Source organism: Desmodus rotundus, chromosome 2, assembly GCF_022682495.2.
Source record: "Desmodus rotundus isolate HL8 chromosome 2, HLdesRot8A.1, whole genome shotgun sequence".
Classification (NCBI taxonomy): Eukaryota; Metazoa; Chordata; class Mammalia; order Chiroptera; family Phyllostomidae; genus Desmodus; species Desmodus rotundus.
Genome location: NC_071388.1, coordinates 128,596,860 through 128,623,978, shown reverse-complemented (window position 1 = coordinate 128,623,978; position 27,119 = coordinate 128,596,860). Strand labels below are relative to the sequence as shown.

The following is a 27,119-nucleotide window of genomic DNA, read 5'->3' as shown; positions in this document are numbered from 1 at the left end:
TTTTACCCACATAATGGCAAAATAATAGTCCATTTAGTTAAAAATATTGAGAATAGAGGAGTGAAATGCAGTAGTTAAATACATTGCATGGTATCATGTGAACAGAACTGACTTGACTTTATATATTTCCTTTAGTTCCTAGCTGTTACAAAAACCCAGATTAATGAAGTCAGAAATAGTAATAGCTCTAACAAAAACGTTGGCCACACCTATAATTCCCGATAGTATTTTCTAGTAGTTAATTCAGAAAAAAAGATGAATCTGTTTTCTCTTTCCTTCTCTTCATCCTTCCATCTCCTTCACTTGCTTTAAATCTTGTTAAGAGGGAAAAAAATCACTATTTCTTGTGCGTACATGTATGGGCCAAATGTGTGTACATGCATGTGTTGGGTGTGTGCATGTGTGTGTGTCCTTCAGGGCTAAACTGAAAGACTTCCTCTTGGCTCACTTACAGGTGCTAGCTTTATTACACAGGGCTATCACACACATAGTAAGTACTCAAATTGAAAACAGCTTATGTGCTGGTGAATCTATCCTTGGAGTCATCTGGAACAGTGTGTCTCTAACTTAGAAATACAAGGATATATACAAACTCCATTCTTATGTTCACTGAAGCATTATTTATAATAGCCAATATGTAGAAACAACTTAAATGTCCACTGGCAGATGAATGAATAAAGAAAGTGTGGTATACATATACAATTTTTACATGGAATATTACTTAGCCTTAAAAATAAGGAAATCCCACAGTATGCAACAACACGGGTGCACCTTGAGAACAGTGTGCTAAGTGAAATAAGCCAGTCACAGAAAGACGAGCGCTGCATGATTCCACTTGCATGAGGTACCACAGCAAAACTCACAGAAGCAGAGAGTACAGTGATCATCGCCAGGGACTGGAGGGAGACACGGTGAGTTGCTATTCCACAGGCATGAAGTTTCAGCAACACGAGATCAAGTTCTAAAGACATGTTGTACAACCCTCTGCCTTTAGTTAATGGCACTGTATGGTGCACTTAAAATTTTATTACGAGAGATGTCATGTTGTGCTCTTACCACAGTGAAAAAAACAGGGAGCCAACTGAATAATTCTGTGAACTGTCATTAGTCTACGGATCTCAAATCAAATTTAAGAAGAACCATTTAAGTCATTACTTTTTATTAGTGTGACCAGAAACACAAATGTAAAAAAAAGGTTCAAATCTATCCTTTGAACCATATAAAGGGTTTATTTGGATAATCCAAAATGTACTTAAATTAATTTTTTGTAAAAATTATCATTGTAATTAAAACAATCATAGTCACATGAATGCATAGTTCTTTTAAACAACTTACGCGCTGTCTGGACTGCGGCCATTTTTCCCTGGGACCATCAGACCACAGATGGGTAAACGCTCATATAGAAGATTAGCATATTTGTCACTTTCTCAACAACAATGCTGTTAGAATTTTCTGAATGACAAAAAAATAAGTTAAATTAAATTTAAAAAGCTCCAGCACCCTATTAAAATCCTAAAATGGACTTTTGAAAATATAAGTGTGCAGTCTTGTGTATCTAAACTTCTTGTGTATTTAAACTGTGAATTGTCACCAATTTAAAACATAATTAAATTTACACTTTGAATTTTATACAATCTAGCAAAATGAAAGGTTTCGTAAGTCATCATCTTGACTGTTCATGACCCATAGTAACCTGCCCTTATTTGTTACTTTAATGGATATCTTTTGAATGTTTGTGGCCAAATGTTAAGGCCAGAAAATACACATTTTTAGTTGTACTCACTTTACCATTATTTATAACATCATTATCCATATTAGCTCTGTGATTACTCTGATCTTATGTTCTGTTCAATCAATTTGCATTTCTCCTTGGTGAAACTCAAATTGCCATTGATTTTTTCTGATGGATTTTTACTAATGAATACCTATTGTTCTAGAGTTGCTCTATGTGATACCACACAGAAAAAATAAACAGAGAGTGTTGCTCCATGGACTTCACAACCATGTGTTGCAGGTCAAGGGGTGCAGCGATGGAGAAGGAGACGACAGTGAAGGAAGAAGAGGTTTTCTTTTGAAACTATGAGGCTTAAGATATGGCTTAAGATATGGTCGGTGATTTGGGGCTGGCAAAATGCCATATGTCCAATGCCATATTGAGAATGTATTTATGTGGTGTGTATATTTGTTTGTATTTGTGTGTACATGTGTACACATCAGAAATAATTCTGGGTTCCCATTCAGGATTTCCTTTTCTTCTCCACAGCTCTAGTAAGGTGCAATCAACACACACTAAAAGCTTCACATGACTGATGTGTATGCAATGCGATGTTTGACAGTTGCATGTTGTAAGTCTGACGTGTACATATCAACCCATGACGCCATCACCACCATCTAGTCAACAGATGTGCGCATATCATCTTCAAAAGTTTCCTGTGCTCCCCTTTTTAGCACTATGAACCCTTAAGAGGAGAATCTTCCCTTTTAACTAATTTTTAACTGCATGACACTGTACTGTTCACAAAATTTTACATGCGTAACACTGTATTGTATTGTATATAGGCACTATGTTAGGATTTCCTATTTTTTAACCATTCAAATCATGATTAACCTGGATCACATCACCTATAGAGTGACTCAATGGTGATTTTAAAGCCTCCCTAAGAATTTTTAAATTTACATACAATTTTACCTCAGTGAATGCCATTTTTAAAACAAAAACAAAACAACTTATGGTCACTGAGACTAAATTGGTAAACACCAAAGAAGCCAAACCTAATAAACTATATTCTACTTGTTACGGGTTTGAGTGGGTTGACACTTGCTTGAGAAGAGATACATGAGACCAATCCTATGTCTTTTCTATTTATAGTGTTATAAGCCACCTAGGAAAAATGTAAAGTTCCTCCTTGGGTCAAATATTAACAAGTATAGGAAAATATGTTACCATGAATGGAATTTTGACTTTATCCCTAAAATCAGAGAACTGAGGGCAGCCAGAATAAATGCTGTTTTGGGAATTCTGGAAAGTCCATTCCAGTCCTGCATTTGCCCATCTTGCTAGGAAAATCATATTACATATCTGTGGCTCATGCTGCAAGAAAGGTGGAATTTTGTCATGGACAGACTTATTTCCTCCTTAGTGTGTGGCAATTTCAAATTCAACCCTAGTCCACTCAGTTCTAGTGATTTGCAACTCTCCTCTCATGCAATGCACAAGTGATAGGGCATGTCTTAGCTTATCCATCTCAGATTTGTGATTCTGAATAATATGTTACATTTGTGTACATGTACACATATGAAATAGAGGAAAAGAGAACCGGAAAAATGATGTGAGATGGCAGTCCCATTTGGACAGAGCCACTTTCTTAATAGTTTTCAGAGGTCGTCCTCTTTATCACAGATATCTATTGTGACAATCATTATTTCTCTCAAAGAGTAACACTTGGGACACTAGCAACTCTATCTCCACTTCATCATTAATCAGTGAAAATATTATATTTTATATTGCAAGCAGTTGAAAAAATAATGGGTAGGTCTAATCTTAAATAAAGCCATACCTCCAAATCTACTCCTATATCAATGTTTTGAAACTCAAAGTGCCATTTCTCATGGAAGACATACAAACATATAAACATACATATTTTTATATATTTATACACACACAGGGTGGGGCAAAAGTAGGTTTATAGTTGTGAGTATGCAAAAGAGTGTTTATTCTTGAATTATCAATTATTGTATTATTTTTCATATAAACAACTGTAGACCTACTTTTGCCCCACCCTGTACATATGTCCAATATACATATTAGGTAGTTACAAAAATTTACATATGATGATATGTATGTTTACACATGTGAAAATATCTAGTTAATGAATATCTATTTCATAATAGTCTTTACGTATAAGAAGTTCTGGTTTTATTACAAAAGTTAGTATCAGTTGAAATATTTCACCTTTTTGTTCCACCTCAGTATTGAGCATTTTGCTCTGAATCAAATCTAAAAATCCAACTATTGACTGGACATCTGCAGCTAAGGAACCACAGACTAAGCACGTCTGGATCTAATCATCACATCCGCCCCCAAGGTGTGTCTGTCCTTGAATGCCCTTAGCATCTCACCAGCCATCCAAGCTTGAAAGAAGGTTCTTCCTTAGCCCTCTCAACCTCTAGTTTCAATCCATCAACACACCCTGTGAATTCTTTCCCTGAAATGATTCCTAAGGCTGTAAGCAATGGTACTGGATGACTCACTGTTCCCTGCCTCCACCAGCGGCTGTGGGCCTCTGCACTTTCCCCTGCCCAGAGGCTTTCTTCTGTTTTCTACCTGTTAAAATCCTCTAACAGGCTCAGCTCAGTTGTTACTTCTATGAAGCCTTCTCTAGCTTCATCAGCTACAATAAGTCGTTCCCCTTTAGTGCTTTTGAAACTCCACCTATTAAAAAAAGACAGTAACTACAATTCAGTGAAATAAGTGCTACAGGGATGTGTCTTCAGGTAAGAATTAGATCATGTTCTCTTCTGAGTGTACAGTTCCTGGCATAGTGCTCAGCATAGCTGGTGACCATATAAACTTTCCTTTGGGATTAGGGGATTCTGCTCCCTCGTGAACCAGATCATTGGAGACATGCATTAGCTAAGACTCTGGAGACAAGCTTTCTTGGGTTTTAGTCCTAAATTCATGACCTACTAGCTGTGCAACTAGGACAAGTACTTAAACCTTCCTGAAGGTCACTTTCCTTGGCAATAAAAAAAGGCATGACAGTAGTACCTTCCACACAGGATCAATCCAAGACTAAAACAGGCAGTGCAGGTAAAGCATTCTGCTCATTAGTTTCAGCTCTTAATGTTATTACCCCCTTAAGCAGGAGAGCCACCAGAACATCAAAACAAATACAATTGGGTGCAGCTGAGGGCTAACGGGTGAGGAGCTATAGGTCTCAGGCATCAGATTGGGGACACTTCTCAGTCCCCAGAGGGACAAAACCTACTTTCGTGCTTTACCCATGACTTTGGTCATGTAATAACTTCCCACTCTCTCTCTTTTACCAAGCTGTTTGGTAGAACCAGAGCACCTTGCAATGTTTTTATGTTCCAGGAGTCTGAAATACAATTCATCTATATTTCAGAAAATCTAGGCTGTAAAGGTCTCTTACATCCTTCTTTCTTTCCCTCATTCTTTCCACTTCTTGTTTTGGAACAAGGTGAGAAGTTGGAACCCAATCAAGGTGGAAAGGGTAGTTCTGAGAGGTAGAAGGGAAGGAGAGAAAGTCCTAAATGGAGGTCAAAAAGGGGAATAGTTATCTTTAGAAGGCTAAGGAGCCTTTCAGCAGGGAAAGCTATTTCCAGATGGTCAGTAATAACTACAAATGCAAGCAGGCACACCCAAGCCCAGGGCTTCCCCTACTAGCAATTCTCAAACTTTGCCCCATGTATCTCCTGTGATTATTCAATGGGGGTGTATGATTAAATATTTTTAGGAAATATAACATATTCACCTGGAAATTTACACTGTGTATTAAAAGTTTTATAAGTAAAAAAGTAAATAAGAAATTTAATTTAGTTCAATCCTGTGTTTCTGAAAGTTATTTTTGATAAACACAAGAATTTCTATAATTACCTCTACCCTTAGAACATAATGAACTCGTGGGTGAATATGTAGAATGCAGCTGAAAAGGTGGCCTGTACTAACAAGTAGTCAACAGTTTTCAATGCATAATAAACCATACGGCTAAGCGCTTATGGAATGCTAGTTCCATCATCCCAAAGGAACCACACTATTGCTATCCTTTTGCTTTTATCTATTGGTGTTCAGTTGCAGTTGCCCTGCCTTTTCCCCCATTGCTCACACCTACCCTGTCCCCCCACCCTTAACTCCCATAGTCAATACCCCTCATTGTCTGTGCCCATGAGCTCTCTATTTGTGTTCCTTTGCTTGCCCCTTTGCCATCCCCTCTGGTCACTGTCAGTTTGTTCTTTATTTCAATGTCTCTAGTTCTATTTTGCTCATTTGTTTGTTTTGTTGATTAGGTTCCACTTATAAGTGAGATCCTATGGTATTTGTATTTCACTGCCCGGCTTTATTTCACTTAGCATAATGCTCTCCAGATCCATCCATGCTGTAGCGAAGGGTAGGGGCTCTTTCTTTCTTTCTGCTGCGTAGTATTCCATTGTGACATTCTATCTCCAGATATTCTAAAAAACTGCTCCTATTTAGGGGGCTTTAGGGTTAGCAAATGACAGCCCATAAGCCAAATCCGGTCCACTGTTTGTGTGACCCAGACGTGCTAATTTACTTATTTATTGTCTATAACGGCCTTTGCCATACAGCATCAGAGCTGAGGAGTCCTGACCGAGATCATGTGTCCTGAGAAAATTAAAATACTTAGTAAGGACCTTGCTGACCCTGATTTCTAAATTTAATTTAGATGATATCTTTCTAAATGTAATCTTACAGAATTTGTTATCCATATTAATCCAACATGCAAAATATTTAGTTAATAACCTTGTCTAATATCAGGATAAGAACTTAAAACTGTCACAGATATAAAACTAAAACCTCAAAAAATGGTATTTCTGTATGACCTGCAAAAGTTGTGACATTTTTTTTTAAAGCCTCAGTTTTTTGAGAGGTAAGTAAGAGTTGTTTGCACAGTACTTCTGGAAGAAAACTTTCTCTATTCAAAATTATAACTTGATTTTCCAATCTTTACAAAGTTATCTCTGTAAAAATATACTTCCCATTGTCTTTAACATGGTTAAAATTTTAATCTTGTTAATTTATTAATGCACTTAAATTTAGCCTCTTCTCAACACTAATGAAAAACTCTTAAGTAATAATTAATTGGAAAGTTCTCTAGAATTGCAATTTAGCTTCATCAAAAGTGAAAATTCTGATCTTTTCTTGTGACAGAACTTCAGAGTAATTGCTCACTATGTAGAACACTCTACATGTAAATTTAATAAAATAATCTAATACTTAGAGCTACTTTTTTATTGAATTGCAGCATTTGATGAGTGAGACCTACATGAGTACTATAGTAAAAAGTTCTTGTATTAATATTTTAAGTTAGCATAAGATACTGTTAATCAAAATGAGTCTTTGAAATCTTGATACAATGACATGGACACAAAGTTTTTGTAAATGTTAAGGTGATAACTATGATTTTAAATTGCTGATGCTAGAATATCCTGAGCAATTCTTTGTAGAATCACTACTGCTAGTCTATTACTGTATTTTTATTCCAAATATTAAAGAGCATTCCAAAAGCATTTACAAGGGATAAGTCTAAGTCATTTACATCGAATGTATGTCTAAATACATGTGCACAAAACTCTAATATGACTGTTAGAAATACACACGGACAGTAGGTGACATCGCTGAAGCACACTGAGGCCGCTGGTCTTTCTGAAAAGTTTGTTTCTTAGAGTCACTGAAAAAGAGAACCTAAAAGACTTACACTTGGACAGAATTATAAAGAGCTAAGAGAAAAAGTGAGTAGAAATAGAATATAAGCCCTTAGAATTATTTATTAACAGCAGTACAGCAATCATTTCTTGAGTATTAATGTAGCCATACACTGTGGAACATGATTTTTGTGTGTTATTTTCTCATATGCGAATTCAATATTATCACCATTGGTGACAAGGATGTTGGGATTCTGGAGTTTAATCTTACCAATGGTCAAACAATAATTAAATAACTATATATCTTAAGACATGTTTTTGTGTCCTAGGACACTGATGGAGAGGCTCACCAGTTAGATAAAAAGATAGACCAAGATATTACAATTATGTTAAAACTCTGATTATCACCTAAGTGTCTGGGTTATGATGTGGAGTTATGAACTAATAATACACAGCTTGCAGGGGTAAACAAAGGAACACTTTCTGTGAGATATCTGGCATTCTCAACCTTCCTGGTCAAGTTCATTTAACTGCATGGTCTCTATCTTGGAAGCGGAGGGGAAGAGAGTGCCACTGGTAAAGCTAGGAAAAGTAGAGAAAAGGCAGACCTAAGGGCATAGACTCTGCCAAGTAAAACCTGAAACCATTCCATTTCCTTCTTCCAAGTCTGATGACTTACAGGAGACCTGGAATAAATAGGAAAGAATCCCGGGGGAAGACCGATTAATGGCACACAAAATACGTTTTAGAAAAACACTGAAGTTTCCAAGAAACAGAAGATTGAGGATCAACTTAAGAGCAGTATTTACAGAGAGGAATTATAAGTAAAAATGTGTACCAACACAGTAAACTTAAATTTCAGTAGGAAGGATTTTGATTATGAATGAAAATAGCTTTCTGAAAGTAAGGAGCAGTTAAGACTTTTAATGTTTTGACTAAAAGGATTAAGTAGTATTCTTTCCAAAAAAAAACCCTCTAAAGTTGTTTCATAATGGGATTATTATGACTAAGTAAGAAATCTAAGAGAAAGATGCAATTTCATTTCTTTCTTCTCCACCCCCTCCCATCCCCTTTCCTGAGGTTCTACACTCATCCTGCCACTTCTAAGGTAGCGGTTTTCAAAGTATGATTCGTGGACACCTAAATCCTTGGCACACATCCATAGGGTCTACAGATCAAAACTGTTTTCATATAATAATAATAATAAAGATAGTTCTGGCTTTAAAAAACACAGCATTTGTAGTGACGATATGAAAGCAACAGTGGGTGAAACTGCTGCACCTAAAATGAAAGGCACGGCACATCGCTGTACAGCAGCTGCTGTACTCTTCACCTCTGTGCACTTGACCACACGTTTTGCACCACGCTGCGGGCTGATTCCGAAGTGGGCAAAAAGACTTGCACTGCACGCTGAAATTTGGTGGTTCTCACAATGAAAGGCACCTGTGTGAGTGACTTGTAACACCAGCTTCTTTGTTCATGGGACGTCATTTCACCTAAAAGAACATCTTGAAGACAAACTATGTAACCATGCACATAGACTTCAATATTTAGCAGATAACTTATCAAAAATTTAAGTGAGTCTATCACTGAAAACAAGGAATACATCTAAGAGTTTTTGTTTACAATGATAAAATTCAAGTGTCCAGAAAAAATTAAAATTAAAAAAAGAAAAACCTTGCATTTGCCACCATAAGCTTAAGAGTGTCCTAACACTTAAAGACTTTCCTAATAAGATCAGAAGTGGTATCAGTAAGTACGAATTTTTGATACTGTATATTGAAATGTTAACTTTAGGCATAATTCAGTCAACAAATGTGTTCCAAAGGATCACTGCATGAAGTTACAAAATAATGCATGGATTAACAATGGATTCAAAGTGCCAGAGAGCCCAGAGAATTTTAATGTGACAGTATGAGAAGTGGATTATAATTTCAGATTGCACACTGAACTAAACTTTGAAAAAGTATAACTTGTCAAGTTTTGTTATAGTTTCAAAGACTATCCAAACTTATCTAAAAAGATCTACTAAAATACTACTCCTTTTTCTGCGATAAAGCTGTGTGAGGCTGGAACTTCTCCACACACTTCACTAAACAGCCCATTGTGCAGGACTGAGTGCAGGAGCAGATATGAGAACTCAGCTGTCTTCTGTAATTCCAGATATCACAAAATCGTAAAAATGTAAAATGATGCCATTTTTTAAACCATTTTTGTCTTGGAATATGGCATTATTATTTGTAAAAGTATTATGAATGTTAGCATGTGAAGGATTAAATTAAATTATATACTTTTAAAAAATGAATAAATCCTTTCTCAATTCCTCACATTAAACTTTAGTACAGTAAATGTATACAGATATAACCCCAACCAAAGAAAGAAAAGCTCTTTTGAATCCTTATTAACTTTTAAGAGAGTAAAGGACCCAGAATACGTGATACTCACTGTTTTATTTTTGTTCTTTTTAAAATTATTTTATTGTTGTTCAAGTACAGTTGTCTGCACTTACCACCCCCCCCCCCGCCCCGGCCCCTGCCCCGCAACCCCAGCCATCCCTACCTCTCTCCCCTGCTGTTTTAAGGGCACTTTCCCCAAAAGACTTTTAGGTGAAACTCTCCTAAATTCCTATTTCAACTAAAATAATTTAATAAGTGTTTCACAAATCTCACACTCAGGCATTAAGACAAGCAATTAATATTCACGAGCATCTACTAATCAAGTCACTAAAAAAATGGACAGGAGGAAGATGACTAGACCAAGGTCCTCAAACTTAAACACTTACAGATTCTAAGCATGTGACATAAATAAGTGAAATAATCTCTATCTAAGAATTAAGGCCTTTCTACTTTCTTGCAACTCTTCACATTATTTTTCTATCATTCATATTATCATTTTTGACAGAGACCTGAATTCCAAGAATAATGCTTTCATCTTAAAGCTACCGTAGAAAGTTATAGTACAAGTGTCAATATAAACGGTCATTGACAGTACCACCTTCTGGCTTTCCCACCCTCCACCCCCACCCCATCCCCAAACAGGGAAAAGCTCTCTGCCCCTTCTCCATCTGAACCTCTTTTCTGTGGGCGAATAACCTGCTGAGTGAAGGGCACATGCCCAACAGCAGCCTGTTCTCTCTGCGTCCTTCTAGACTGAGTATATTAGACCGCATTCTACAAACCCTGGACCCCAGAACTCCCTGCCAAATGAGTGTGAGCTGCTTCCATGACTCGTGACATCCTCTTCCCTAGATCTATCCTCCCAGGAGGTAGGACTGCACCCCTCACCCCACGTGAGTAACCTAACCCTAAAGAGTGGGCACTGGGTATCTGCAGTGGGCAGAGTTTGTACAAGCAGACTAAACACTTTCCATAATACAGTAGTTTGTTGCTTTGACTCACACTTAATTATTGAAACATATGAAATGCAGGTATTTATTTGTACTCTCCCACAGTTCACAAATATTAAGGGATGAGCCTGGCTATTGATGCTTGGGATGGGTGTAGAAGACTATGGGAGAGGGAAGGAAGATGGACTATAAACTGGTCTTATCAGATTCACCAGAAACTTGTCAGACATTCTGATAATAGAATACAAATTTTAATGCAAAAATTCCTATTTTAATAATCTTGACAACTAATCAAAAAATTAACACCTGGTAGCAAACACTGAACAGTCCAAATAATGCATTCTTCAGTCTAGAACTCGCCAACAGACCACCAGGTTATAGAACCTGAACTTTAAAACAGTGTGTAATATAGTGGTGTTTCCAAAGCCCTCCTCCCAGGATCCTCATAGCATTGTTACAGTAGGCAATTAGTCGTCATTAACAAAAGAAAGGGTGCAAACGAAACTAGCCTGATTAAGTAGGAAGAGACGGCTTTTTGCAGTCACCCTGGCAAGTCCTGCTGATTAACAGGGGAAGGGGGAAACGGTGCCGGGGGAAGTCCTTTTGCCAAGCACATATAGAATCCAAATGAAGCACAACTATGAAGCATCCACACTAGGAGGCAAAAGTGGCAACCATAAACGTGGAGAAGACTACCCTGGGAAAAAGACCAGATAGGTAGGGGCACAAAACCCTAGAAAATACAGGAAAGGGATTGGATGTGGGGATGGCACTAGCACATCCCCAGGAAAGCCAAGCCAGAAACTGGATAGACTGAAATATAGCCTGCCCATTCCCAAGCCCACAGAAATATAAGTAAAGTTGAACAAAGGCCAGACTCTGGGTGACAGCCACAGGCCTGAACACAGTGCCGATCTCAGCCTAGGTGCCATTGAGCCTTGCCAGCAGATGTACGAGTCAGAAAATAAGGTACAGAGAAGTTAAGTAACTTGTCCAAAGTCACACAGCTAAGAATTTTGATGCCAGCCAGGAGCAGAGACAGCTGGACTCCTGCAGCCTTGGGTGCCAGTGGTGATGGCATTACAGCTGTGTGCCCTGACCCTTCTGGGCCTTAAACTCACAAAAGCGGGCCTGCAGCCTGGAAGCTACACTTCTGCAGCGAGATGGAGCTGAGCGACCTGGTCGTGGATGAGACATCAGGTGTGGTGTATCTGAGGGCAGATCAACAATATTGACCAGCTTCTGCTGCTGGGCCCATCAGAGAAGCACCCCTGTGAGTCTTTTCAAGGGGTACTCTAACAAGTCTCACCACTATTGCTCAAATCCTGCTTCCCAGTGTTCCTGAAATGCTTTTCCCATGACACAGCAAGAACCTATTTCCAGATGGGTCTTTCTCCAGTAACAGCATTGTGATTAATAATGATGTTAATAATAATGCTTATTACTAATAGAATGCCTAAGACACACCAGGCATTATATTAGGTCCACTGAACACATTATCTCCATAGCATCCATGCTTTCAAATGTTTTTTGCATCTATCAGAGAGATTTGAAGCTCAACCATCAATTTTCACTTAGCCAGCCCCTTTATGTTATTCTTATCCAGAAATCTATTTATACTTTTGCTTGATGACTTGACTGTAGCAAGTATAAAGTGTGTACATGTAGATTAGAACAATTTACCTGGTCTGTGGAGGAATTAAAGCTTGTACAAGCTGTAATTAACCGAGTTAATTGGCTTTCCATATTGATTCCAGGGCTGTAATTCAGTAACAGGTTCTGGGCAAGTGAAACTTGAACCCTTCTGAGTAATACAGGGATTGGGCATGAAACTCTTCTGCTTCTGTGCCAATAAAGTATCATCTCTTGCTTATGACTCCTTTTATAGACTTTCTATAAGACATTTAACTGGTATTCTAGATGGGCTATAAAGTAGTTAATCACAATAAATTAAAATTTGTACTTAGTACTAAAATGTAAATTAATTGCATGTTTTCTCCCCAATTGAACCTTTTTAAACATCTGGTGTATATATGTATATATCTGGTATGTATATATACATATTTTTAGTGCTTCATCACTCTAATAGTGATAATTTTAGCAAGTTGTTAAAACTACTTTTCACTTTCTCACAGCAATCCAAGGGATGCAGCTAATGTGTCAGCATTGAAGCATCTCTTACAAACTCATTAGAGGCACAACCAGTCCTCTTTGGTTCATCATAAAGTAAAACAGAGCAGAACATTATCATCTGCCCATTGCCAAGCAGACAACGAAACAAGTGGTCTCAATGTGAAAAAAGTTTCCAGTTTTCAAGAATCAAGGTCATCAAATACAGACAATTAATCTTTTCACTGCCAAGTTTTATACTTTTGAATATCAATTTCACCAGCTTGTGGTAGTTTCAGTGTAACATCTTCCAGTGTAGAAAAGATGCACAGTGATTCTACTTAAGTGCAATCATGCTTTTTTCAATGACTAAGGCCAACAGAATTATGAGGAATTCATGATGTACAAATGATATAAATTCTATAACAATTAAAAATGATCATAACTTACTTTTAATTAAGTAATAAAAGCCAGGACAGATTTTCAGTAGTTTTTAAAAATGGCCATTTCAAATGGCAGGCAATAACTCATGCAAAGAGGATCATATATTGAGAGCATTATGCTCATATTTCATTTTTACATTCTAAAGCACTTTCTATCCAGTTTCTCTCAGTTCCTTACCATCCTTATTTAGCATTACATAGTTAACTTGACCCATTGTTTCTCCACAGTTGCTCAGTATTTTGTTTAATTATCTTTATGGTTTGGTTTCTTACAATTCAGGGGATGTGGGTGTGTGGCAAGTAGAATCCAGATAGTCCATATAGGTCTATATTTATATCACCCTATGTGCCATTTTTATGGATATTATTCCTGAAATTTATCGAATTTTTCATTTGTTTCAGCTTCAAACAGACATGGCTTCAGTCACTACATGTAGAAAAAGCGCCATTTTTAATAAGTGAACAAATATTCAGTGTTAACAATTCAGTTTTCATCAAAAAGAGAAGAATGAACCACAGTGATAGACAATATGACTGAATCAAACTTCCCCCTCTTCCTCTAGATGCTACGGTTTAATTGTGCTTATCTAGTTGCTAGTTCCAAGTTTTTTTCTTTCTTTTATTTTATTGTTGTTTAAGTACAGTTTTCTCCATTTTCCCACTACGATATTCTCCCACCCGACCCACTCCCACCTCCCACCCTCAATCCTATCCCCCTTTGGCTTTGTCCATGGGTCCTTTATACATGTTCCTTGATGACCCTTCCCTTCTTTCTCCCATTACCCCACACCCACCTCCTCTCTGGTTACTGTCAGTTTGTTCTTTATTTCAATGTTTCTGGTTCTATTTTGCTCACTTGTTGTTTTGTTGATTAGGTTCCAATTATAGGTGAGATCATATGGTATTTGTCCCTCACTGCCTGGCTTATTTCACTTAGCATAATGCTCCCCAGTTCCATCCACGCTGTTGCAAAGGGTAGGAGTTCCTTCTTTCTTTCTGCTGCATAGTATTCCATTGTATAAATGTACCACAGTTTTTTGATCCACTCATTTACTGATGGGCAGTTAGGCTGTTTCCAGCACTTGGCTGTTGTAAATAATGCTGCTATGAACATAGGGGTGCATAGGTTCTTTTGAATTGGTATTTCAGGCTTCTTAGGTACAATCCCAGCAATGGAATTTCCAGGTCAAAAGGCAGTTCCATTTTTAGTTTTTTGAAGAAATTCCATACTGTTTTCCACAGTGACTGCACCAGTCTGCTTTCCCACCAACAGTGCACTAGGGTTCCCTTTTCTCCACAACCTTGTCAGCACTTGTTGGTTGGTTAAAGCAGTAAACGTAAGGCTAAAATGCAATATGAACATAACATATCTTAAACATACATGCTCACTATAGCAAAAATACCATGGACTGGTTGTATTACAAATAACAGTTATTTCTCACTAATATGTCCAAAATCAAGGTGATCACAGATTCTGTACCTGGTGAAAGCCCATTTCCTGGTTCAGAGACAGCATCTTTTCCCGGTGTCCTCCCTTGGTAGGTAGCTCTCTGGGGTCTCTTTTAGAAAGGCACTAATACCATGAGAGCTTCATCCTCATGTCCTCATCATAAGCCAAAAGCCCCCCCTTTCAATAAAGTCACAGTTGGGAATTAGGGCTCCACATATGAATGTTTGATGGACACAAACATGCAGTCTATAGCACTCTGGGTATTCCTGAAGGACTCAAGATTCACTCAGAGCAAACAATGGAACACTTTGACCATGTCAGAAATTCTACCCACACACAAAAATCCATTTGCCTCTAAAACATTTTCTTTCTTTTTTTTAATTGCTAGAGCACATGAACTTTGAGTATCATGGTGGTGCCTGAGCAGCTTCTTGAAGAATTGTGGTGGCAATAGAAGATGAGCTATCTACCTTCTACCAGCCTCGAGTCTCAGGATGAACGACAACAAATGCATGCCAAACAGAACATGAGCAAATACCTGCATGAGCACATAGATATTAAACGAAGCCCTAAGTGTCTGCTGTCTCATTGCTTTGCATTTTCTAATATTCCACCCTTACCTATTCTGAATGTATCATCCCCTAGGGGCTTTTTAGATATTTTAAAGCAACTCTGTATCTAAATTTAAATATATAAAAATCCTTAAAGAAACAATTTTCACTGGTATTTCTTTACCATAAATATGGGATCTCATTTCACTTTTATACATAATGATCTTCAGCTGTACTTATCCCAGCTCTCTACTCACATTATAAAATGGTGTCACAACACTGAACAGTATGTAGAAGGGTTAGTTTAATTGAATCATTCTGGAAGACTCCAAAGGAAATATGAGATGTATGTTTCTTCATTAGTATTGCTATGAAGGCCCACCAATATGTGCATAATTCTAGTATGCATTTAAATTATTGGTGAAAAACTGAAGAAAGGTTTGCATGAGCTACATAGAGCAGGGAAAATGGAAGGCAGATGTGGTGTATGAATGTATTGCTTCCTTCATTTGAAGTCTGCTTAACATACGAGGCAGTGGAAGATTGGCTCTGCCAAATAATCTGCAAAATAGAATGATAACCTCCTAATGAAAAAGAAATGAAAGAGCTCTAGTCCACACGATTCATATTCTCAGAAGGAAAGTGTCTGGTCATCTTTCTTAACACAAAAGAGACTTTCTGATATTTGATTAAAAATGTTGCTTACCTTCTCTATGTAAATGTGAGGCTCACAATGTTACATAAAACTAATGATGCTTTTATCAAATTAAATGCCAAAAAGAGAGTAAAATGAAGAATATATAGCAGATATTTTGGTTCGTTCCTCCACAAGCGCTCGGCCCCAGGTGGTCAGTTGGATCCGCATCCGCATTCCCGAGTGCAGCCTGCAGACCAGCAGCTTTAGTACTATCTGGGAACTTAGTACGATTACTGTCTCTATCCACATTCCCCCGATCTACTAAATCAGCATCTGCATTTATTTATTTTTTTTAATTTTATTTTTTAAATATATTTATTGATTATGCTATTAGTTGCCCCATTTCTGCCCCTTCCCTCAACTCCATCCTGCCCACTCCCTCCCTCCCACATTCCCCCCCTATTGTTCATGTCCATGGGTCATAATTATAAGTTCTTTGGCTTCTACATTTCCTACGCTATTCTTACCCTCCCCCTGTCTATTTTCCACCTATCATTTATGCTATTTATTCTCTGTACCTTTCCCCCTCTCTCCCCCTCCCACTCCCCTGCTGATGACCCTCCATGTGGTCTCCATTTCTGTGGTTCTGTTCCTGTTCTAGTTGTTGGCTTAGTTTGCTTTTGTTTTTGTTTTAGGTGTGGTTGTTAATAACTGTGAGTTTGCTGTCATTTTTACTGTTCATATTATTGATCTTCTTTCTTAGGTAACTTCCTTTAACATTTCATATAATAATGGCTTGGTGATGATGAACTCCTTGAACTTGACCTTATCTGAGAAGCACTTTATCTGCCCTTCCATTCTAAATGATAGCTTTGCTGGATACAGTAATCTTGGATGTAGGCCCTTGCCTTTCATGACTTTGAATACTTCTTGCCAGTCCCTTCTTGCCTGTAAGGTCTCTTTGGAGAAATCAGCTGACAGTCTTATGGGAACCCCTTTGTAGGTAACTGTCTCCTTTTCTCTTGCTGATTCTAAGATTCTCTCCTTCTGTTTCATCTTAGGTAATGTAATTATGATGTGCCGTGGTGTGTTCCTCCTTGGGTCCAGCTTCTTTGGGACTCTCTGAGCTTCCTGGACTTCCTGGAAGTCTATTTCCTTTGCCAGACTGGGGAAGTTCTCCACTATTTTTTCAAATAAATTTTCAAGTTTTGTTCTTCCTCTTCTCCTTCTGGCACCCCTATAATTCGGATGTTGGAACGTTTCAAGATGTCCTGGAGGTTCCTAAGCCTCTCCTCATTTTTCCAAATTCTTGTTTCTTCTTTTCTGATTGGATGTTTCTTTCTTTCTTCTGGTCCACACCGTTGATTTGAGTCCCAGTTTCCTTCACATCACTATTGGTTCCCTGTACATTTTCCTTTGTCCCTCTTAGCATAGCCTTCATTTTTTCATGTGGTTTTTGAACAGATTCAACCAATTCTGTGAGAGTCTTGATAACCAGTGTTTTGAACTGTGCATCCGATAGGTTGGGTATCTCTTCCTCGCTTAGTTGTATTTTTTCTGGAGCTTTGAAGTGTTCTGTCATTTGGGCCATTTTTTTTTTTTTTTTGTCTTGGCGCGTCTGTTACTTAAAGGGGCGGAGCCTTAGGTGTCCCCAGGGCGGGGTAATGCTGGTCTCTGCGCTGTACATGGGGGAGGGACCGAGAGGGAGCAATGGCGCCCGCTCCCCTCTCCACCAGGTTGAAGTCACTCCCTCTCCCACCCACAATCAAATCGGGCCCCTCTGGTGCTGGTTCCCGGGTGGGTGGGCTTGTGCACTGCATGCTCTAGGCCCCTCTGGGTCTCTCCAACAACCTCTCCTGTGAGGCTGGGAGTTTCTCCTGCTGCCACCCCAACCCCCACGGGTGTTTGCAATCAGAGGTTTGAGGCTTTATTTCCCCCGCACTGGAGCCCTGGGCTGCGCAGTCTGCTTCGCTCCCCGTTCATCCAGGTTTATCTGTGCATGAATGTGGGGCTGCAGGGCCTGCTAGTGGTCCAACTGCCTGCCCCGTTCATCCCACGTCCCACACTCCACCAGTCTCAGTCCTGCCACGGCAAAGCGAGTCCTCTCTGCCCCGGCTGCCCATCTCCGCCCCTCCTACCGGTCTCAATGAATGTTTTTTTTTTTTTTTTTATCTACTTGGTGTCAGACTTCCTTGCCGTTTGATTTTCTGTCAGTTCTGGTTGTGCGAGGAGGTGCAGTGTGTCTACCTACGCCGCCATCTTGGTTCTCCAGCATCTGCATTTTAGCAAGATCTGGCACAGGATTCATACGCACACTGGAGTTTAAGAAGCAGCCCTACCATGCCTGCGTCTCACAAGTGGATTTTGGGTGTGCCTGAGACATGGATGTTACTATTTCACACAGCCTAAGGTCTCAGACCATTAGCTCCTGCCACAATCAGGTTTGAACGCACACCTCAATGTGCCAGAGAAATACAGATTTCTATATGTGTCATGGAGTTTAAAAAATCAGTTTGGAAAAAGAAAATAAAAAATATGAACAGTAAAAATGACAGCAAACTCACAGTCATTAACGACCACACCTAAAACAAAAACAAAAGCAAACTGAGCAAACAACTAGAACAGGAACGGAACCACAGAAATGGAGACCACATGGAGGGTTATCAACAGGGGAGTGGGAGGGGGAGAGAGGGGGGAAAGGTACAGAGAATAAGTAGCATAAATGATAGGTGGAAAATAGACAGGGGGAGAGTAAGAATAGTATAGGAAATGTAGAAGGCAAAGAACTTATATGTATGACCCGTGGACATGAACTATAGGGGGGGAATGTGGGAGGGAGGTGGTGTGCAGGATGGAGTGAGTGAAGGGGGGGGAATGGGACAGCTGTGATAGCATAATCAATAAATATATTAAAAAATAAAACAAAAAATAAAAGTTTGGGAAGTACTTGTTTGAGCTAATCTAGTTCATCACATGACTCCTTCTAGACCAGGGGTGTCAAACTCATTTTCACCGGGGGCCACATCGGCTTTGCAGTTGCCTTCAAAGGTGAGAATATAATGTTGGGACTGTGTAAACGTAACTACTCCTTCACCTGGGGCAAGGAGCTTGTCGTTGCTGCTGGGTAGAAACAAGGTGGAGGGCCGAATTCAGCCCATGGGCCTTGTGTTTGTGACCTGTGTTCTAGAGATTAGTTTAGGAAGGACACATGATCCTACTTCAGCCAATGAGGTGTGAAGTCTTTTAGGCAACCAGGGAGGCTCAAGGAAAGTTTTTTTGTTTCTAAGATTGTCAAAGGAGGGGCACTCTTATTCTCTTGGCCATTGCTCCGTCAGGAGGCTACACCTGAAACCGCTGCTGACAGTCACCCTGCTAACACCCTGAGGGTGACGCCAGTGCTGAAGATGACGACACAGAAAGACTGACAGAAACTATGTCTTTCCTAATACTTCTGAGCCACAGAAGTCACCGGTCCCAGAGCCTGCATTACCACGGGATTGCTTGTTATAGCAGGTAAGATATTTCCTTCTTGTTTCAGCCAATTTTGGTTGAGGTTTCTGTTAGCTGCAAATCATTCTACTATAGAAGAGGAACAGGTAATTTTGCTGAGTCCAAAGAGGTTTCATGTATTTTTAAAGACTTTAATACAGTTCTGATGCCATGAGCATCTAGAGTGTGACCATATCCACTTTCAGCCTGTCCAAGCACTCATTCGAGTCTCCAGGAATGCAAGTTCCCAGTGGAAACTCCTTGAGCAGTGGTTGAAATGGGCTTCATCCATATCTCCTCCTGGCACATCATTATTCTCAGTGTGTTTGCTGAAAGAATGGAAGAATGAATAAGTAATGGCATAGGGGCACAAAATTAAAGTGCCCTTCCAACACCTTTACAGTTACCATGAATTCATTTTATTTCTACATCTTCTCTTTTTAAAAGCTACCAGAGCTCATTAATAAATTATTGCTGCTACGGGTTCCTGTCCACGTCATATACTTTTGTAATTTTACCCACTGCATTGCATTTCTATAGGTATCCTTTCACAGTCCCTGATTGTACATCATGAGGATAGACATGTGATATTTGTTCAATAATGCAAAATAAAATACATTTACTACCATATCATGCCACCCCAAACCATGGGTTTATCAGATACCTTATATTTTAGTTTTCTACATATTCAGGGGTATTTGCACAGCCACCGGTTAAGTTACCTCATGGCTGAGGAAATGGCCATTGCTGGAGGCCACATGTTTAGTTAAATCATCTCCCGGAAGAGGTCACTTGCTCAGGGTAAATGCCATTTGCCTTTAACAGTGCAGAGGGAGTCACTGTCAGAGGAAATGTTGCAGGACGAGGTCAGCGTGCCCCTTACCTGTTCTAGGAGAATGATGAACATGCGGGGCACATCCGTGTCACTGATGTTTCTTACTTCACTCGTGTTCATTTGGATGCAAGAGGTGTTCAAAGAGGAAAAGAGCAACAGTGCACTGCGAGGCAGGGCCCCTGCTCCAGTCAGCAGTAACTACAAGTCACGTCACCTCCCTGAGCCCCAGCTGCCTCACTTACAAGATGATGGGGTTGCATTAGATGGCAGTTCAGTACATTTTTATCGGAAAAAGTCGACTTCTGATTATGACACAGACAGCACAGACAACATACCACCCCCAGGAAGCATAAGCAATCGAGCAACTTCAATGCCTCCACGTACTTTAAATCACATGGGGATAATACCAGTAGCCAATTTTCACCATGTTCTGGCCATATTTCAACTGCTAGTGTCTGTATCTCTGTGTCGATGAGCTTTCTTTTGGAGCAGAGGACGACTGCCTATGCTTAACCCACAGTGCGTAGATTAAGATTCCTCTCAACAAGGAACTCCCAGAAATTTCCCCATGAATATCCCAGCTTCCTGGCCCTCCAAGACCAATTAATCTTGAGCATGTGTTTTGTAGAGTCTCCCAGAGCCCCCCACAAGCGTCAGCCTTGCAGACCACTATGAGACTTTTCTTACTGGTTTCTTTCCTTCCCTGTAACAACACTCCTCGTTCACTTCACTTCCCTCATGGTGGTTCCTGCACTTGATAAATACAGTTTTTGTTCTTGGATCCTATCTCAGGCTTCCAGGAGAATCCAGCCTAAGACAACACCATTATTAGCTGTCAAGGTGCTCGTCAGGAACTGGGGAGTATAAGTGTTTTGAGAGTGGCAAAGAGAGACAGCCAAAAATTGAAACCAAAAATAAATGAGAAAATCATAGTAGGAAAAGGAGAGCCAATAAAGGGTAAAAGAGAGGAGTGGGCTAGGGAGAGACAAAATATAGTATTAAGTAGGCAGTCAGGCCACATTTGTAAGTTAAAAATATATAAATACAGTATACATTACCACATCTTTTTAAATGAACAAACTATAAAATCTTGAATCAATAATAACTTCCATTCACTTGTGTTCCCCTGCTCTGAAAACAGAGCACGGCAACAGCAATTGTATTGTTTGCCATTCTGGCTAATGACACATGGTCCCTGCCGGCCCCTGTTTCAAAGACAGTGAGTGTCCTGGAGGGTCAGCTCATTTCAAACTTCTATCCTACTACGGGTCACTACTCAAATTAATTTACCTTCAGGCCTAAGGGTGACAAGATTGTGTCTAGTAGGGTGGACCATGGCTTTGTACAATACAACACTTTTGCTGTTTTGAAACATTCTTTGGAAGCAAACTTTGCAACTGGTTCCATACCTGCTTTCAGCACAGGCGATAAGCACAGCGTCTCTTACCTTGTTATCTAAGACAGAGATTTCTCTTCAAGGAAAAAAGTAACAACTTCAATCTACCTTGGGCCATTTATATTTAAATTTCAGTGAGACATGATTTTAATCCAATGTAGAGGGAATTTAATAAGTAGCTTCTAGAGACAGGGCATTAGAATAAATCCAAATATCTAATTTCATTAAAGAAAATTTGGTGAATTGTAAATTGAAAGGAATTTCTGTTAAAAGACAGCAAATTGGACATTAAACAACTGATTTATATGATCATCCAGAAAATGTGAAATTATAATTCTTTGTGACAAGCCCTGTATAGGGGCTGATAAGGGGAAAGTAACAGAGAAGGGGCTCCTTCCTCCTGGCTCAGCAGCAGCTTCCCTGGCCTAAGTAAGGGCCTTGCTGACGCTGAGCTCAGAGAATGTGGTTGGGACCAGGTCATGAAATTTCTTGTAAACAACTTTGTGTAGTTTGCACTTTATCCCAAAGGTAACAAGAGACTCATGAGAGACATTAAGTATGAACAGACTTTTGATTTAGAAAGTTCACTGAGACTTCCGTGTGAGGAACAGAGTGGGGGGAGGAGAGATTAGAAACAGAGGAAATGGTGGTTACGAGGACTGTTTAGGAGAGAGATGAGCAAAGTCTGGCGGGAAGGTAGTGCTCATACTTGCTCTCCTGGGAACAGAGACAAGGCTTGGGAGCCAGCAGCCGTCACTGCTGTGTGGTGTGTGAGAAGTGCCGAGGCAAAGCTCTAATGCATCCATAGGGCTTTCACACCTCTTTTCATGCTGTCGTTATCTAGGTTTATACGTTACCTGTGTATAGGAAGACCTGCGACAACGTACAAGTTAAAATGAAGTGCCAATCGTCTACTGAAGTTGAATATATGCCTATCCTATGGGCTAGAAACTCTAGTCTTAGGTATGTACCCAACAGAAATGCACACATCTGAGCACCAAAGAAATGTGCAAGAAGGTCACAGCTGTGTCCTTTGTAATAGCCCAAACTGAAAACAAACAGACAAATATCCACTCATCAACGATATACATTGATAAAATGTGGCACACACAACAAAATAATGGAAAATAAACATGGACATTACATAAAGCAATAAAAATGAACAACATATTGCTACATATCACAACACGGACAAGTCTGACAAAAAATGCTGAGGAATAAAAGGCAGACAGAAGAGTACAAAATACAAAATCCGTTTATGTAAAGTTTCCTATATGCTACAACTAATTCATAGTGTTAGAAGTCTGAAAAGTAGTTCTACACATGAGAGGAAGTGGTGGTGCGGGAGGCGGAGCACAAAGGAGGTCTCTGAGAGGCTGACAATGGACAGCCTGCCCTCCATACGCACAGGTGTTGCATTCACTTCTCCAATGAACCACCAGAACCCAAACCACCCAGGACAATAGTTCCTTTGTTGCTGACAGGTACTGTGTAGTTAGGCCTAGGATGGCTGCACCTGTACTGAACACGTACAGACTTTTTCTGGTCATTATTCCCTCAAAAATACAGTGTAACAACTATTTGCATAGCATTTACATTGTATTAGGTATTACAAGTAATCTAGGAATGATTTAAAGTATATGAAAGGATACAGAAAGGTTATATACAAATATTATGCAATTTTCTATAAGGAATTTGATTATCCACAAGTTTTGCTATCCCAAGAAGGTCTTGGAACCAGTACCCAATGAATACCAAGAAATGGCTGTATTATTTCTTGATGGGGGTGGTAATTGAATGGGAAGGTGCATTTTGTGAAAAATTCATAGAACTCTACTTATAATGATTTGTCTATCTTTTGGTTACTACACTCCTTCATAAAAACATTTATATAAAGATCCAATGAATCACAAATTCATAGGAAATTAGTTATAAGTATGTAAAAAGTTATATTCGTTTTTGCCACTAGAGAAGAATCTACAATGCTGAAAAAGTTGTTTAGAAACAAAATAAAACAGATTTCCCAGAGAGGAAGCAGCGACAGTAGCTTTTGTTATGCCTCCAAGCTGAGTTATTACAACTAAATTATGTGTCTTTAAATGTTTCGGCAGAGTGCTCACTTTGGCAGCACAGGCACTGAAACTGGACCTGTAGGTAGGATTAGCACGGCCCCTGCGCAAGGACGACACGCAAATCTGTGAAGCATTCCATATTTAAAAAAGAAAATGTTTCAGTAGAGAAATGTAAAAAGAGAAGCAGTCTGCGTAATTCAGTTCTAAAAGGCAATCTGGTACAGGCGAAAGCAAACTGAATTTGGAACAAATTATGTATCAGAGACCAAGAAAAAATAATCCTGCCTAACATGTATCAAGCACTTATTATATGCTAAGCAATGAGGTAGGAAATTTATATTTATTTTATTTTATTTTATTTGATTGTATATCAATACAATAATCTTATGAGGTAGTTGCCATTGTTACACCCATTTGACAGGTTATAAAACTGAGACTCAGGAAGGTTAAATAATTTCCTCAGGTTCCCACAGATAGTAGAGGGCAGGGCAGCATTCAACCACAGATCTGACTGACTCTTCACCCTTTATATTCATCAGTAGGAGAAGCTGGGTGAGCAGGAGAAGCTGGCACACCCCTGTAAGCCTTAGGCTCCTCTTCTGTGAAGTGAGAGTCTGGCCATATTTGCTGAGTGGCAAATGTGGTTGTGCCCACTGTTTAGATTGGAAAGGGAAGGCTAAGTCAACTGAGAGAAATCTTTTCCAGAGCTAAACTCAGAAGAAATGGCAGCCTCAGTGCCAAGAATCTCTATTCTGGTATGCTCACCACTTGCCTAACCAGAAGAACCAGCAAAAACCACCTCTTTTAACAAATACACATTCCTAGATCCCCTGGAAATATACTGATCATAGTCTGCAGAGCAGCGACCTGGGAAAGCTGTTATTATTGACTTTCCCCCAGCTGACAGTGATTTTTCTATTCTTATGATCAATAAAGGGTTTGAAAAAATAAACTACGGATTTCAAAAAATTTAGGCAAGCGTCTCAGAGAGACTATTTCTATCTTGACTCAAGCCGTGTAGAAAATATAAATCATTATTCAACAAATGCTTTTCTGTATGGATCTATCATAGGATGTAGTCAGGGTCTAGGTTATTTGCTTTCTGGTGATTTAATATAGAAAAAATGGAAAATCTAAAGGGTAGAAATTTGCAACTGGTAGATAAATCTGTCCTGGGAGTCTAATGCACAGCATAGAGATTATAGTCAATGATACCTTATTATAAACTTCAAAGGGGCTGACAGACAGATCTTAATTGTTCTCACCACAACAAGGAAATGATGTCATGTGACCTGAGAGGTGTGTTAGAGAATGCTAAGGTGATAATCGCATTATAATATATAAACATATCAAACCAACACATTGTACATCTTAGACTTACAAAATGTTACAATATTGTTCATTAGCTCAGTTAAAAAAGAGAGAATTAGCATGCCTTTTAGAGTCTTTTAAATACATCTTAAACAAGTTATTTTTTTAAAGAAGGTGCTGTACTCTGGCCAGTTCATCATTTAACTTTCCAACAACAATGTTTAGTAAAACCAAATGCTGTGGCTAAAGCCAGATCCATATTCTTTCAAGGCACTACAGAAGGAGGGACATTTCCACTCTGTAGTGAACGTTTAGATGACAGGATGATTTAGCAAAGATATGAAAAGTAGGCTCTGCCAATATTTTTTCTTGAAAAATACTTGAGAATGTCTACTTGAAGCACTTGATTAAGAAGACAGTTTTTCAAATTGCAAACACAAATGATGTGATTTTTCTGCTAAAGCTGATGTTATCTAATGTACTATTTCAAGAGTTCAAGAGTTCAGGTCCTAAGAATAATATTAGATATGGGAGCACATTGAGAGAATCCCAAACACAAAATGTGAAAAAATGTGCCTGCTTCACAATTACACAGCCCAGCCAATCCTGCAAACCATGCTTAGAAACAGCATTTGTGACATTTGCCAAGCCAGTCTAGTGTAGAACATTCTAGAAGTGCATAGAATATCTTGAACAACAATTAAAAGTAAGTTTGAGTTCATGCAGAGTAGCAATACCTTGTATTTAAAAACAGTAAAATGCAAGACAGAATGGACAACGGGTATAGGAAAATTGCATCTCATGAATGATTTTGGTATCTCTCAAGAAAAATGATTAAAGTTTCAAAAGATTTTAACAAGCCTGAGGGATATTCTTCTGAAATGATTAAGATCAGAGTACGTGTGGACACAAATGTGTGGGAGAGGAATGTGTTGAGAAGAAAAACATTTTTCTTGGAGAGGCTGACAGGGCAAGAACAAAAAAGAAAAATCGCCTCTCCTCTGCGCTCTACTCAGCTCAATTAGGGCCACACCACAGCTAGAGCGCAGCACGCTTGAGCTGGCACACAGGCATAAGAGATACAAATGGAAGACCACTAGCCCTTAGGGGCCACTGCACGCCACCTCTGAGACGGGGTGTAGTACACTGGGGCCTTGGGATAATAATTACTATGTTGGGAAGTGGTAAAATATTTTAGGAGTATGGGCCCCATTAAATTATCTTAACCCTAAGAAGAAATCATTCTGCATCCTTTAATGCTATGACATGATATTTCATACTTAAAGAAAAGGTGGAACAACAAATCCCCACCCCTGCCCACGCAGGAACAGTACACCTGAACGTACTTAATCATGGATAAACTTGGGCTGCCTTCCATATGAATGCTCAAGAAGAAGAATTCTTGCTCCATTACAGTCTGGGGCTCCTGCCAAGTACTAACTCCAACGTGATCAGGTCTGTGCCAGGAGTGATCTGGATTAGGTTAGTGTAAATGCGACTCTGCCTAGTTGAAAAGAGGGTGCCAAAATTGGTTAAATCGAGTTAAACCTTAAGTGTTGCCATATTTTCCTGGGTAAATACACATTCAGGCAGAATGACAGTTATCCTATTTCTCTATCCTAACATGCTGCTAATAATTAATGAAGCAGTACTAAAATGAGTAAAAACTCTCTCTCTCTAGGAACCTTTTCTCATCCGGAAGTCTCCTTCTAAGAAAGAAATGCTCACCTGTATGTATCTGAGGGGGAAAAAAGAAGATATTCTTTAAAACATTATTACCCTGCTATGAAAAATAAAATGCAATGAAAATAAAATGCAGCATATTCATCATTTCCGAATTTAGGCCACTCTTCTCTGGGGAGAAGACACACCTTTCAAATAGCAACTGTTTCTAGAGTTCACACATATTTAATTTGTATCCTTTCAGTCTGTTGCAAGCAGAATAAAAAGCCTTTCGAAAGTGCATTTACATAGATAGCACGCAGTTTTAAAAGTACAGGTAACAAATCTCAGTCTAAGATTTTTATTCATACTCTGTGAAAACAACATTTGCAACATATAAACACAATATAACTT

General features: G+C 39.1%; 1 protein-coding gene and 1 non-coding gene across 4 annotated transcripts in view; one reads left to right on the top strand and one right to left on the bottom strand.

The window, feature by feature from the left end:
• Positions 1-27,119, bottom strand: part of THSD7B (thrombospondin type 1 domain containing 7B) — an 865,484-nt gene that overhangs the window by 173,206 nt on the left and 665,159 nt on the right. The gene's annotated exons all lie outside the window — the stretch shown is intronic.
• Positions 23,773-23,877, top strand: LOC112313204 (U6 spliceosomal RNA). Its single transcript, XR_002975668.1, has one exon. It is a non-coding gene; the product is annotated as a U6 spliceosomal RNA (small nuclear RNA).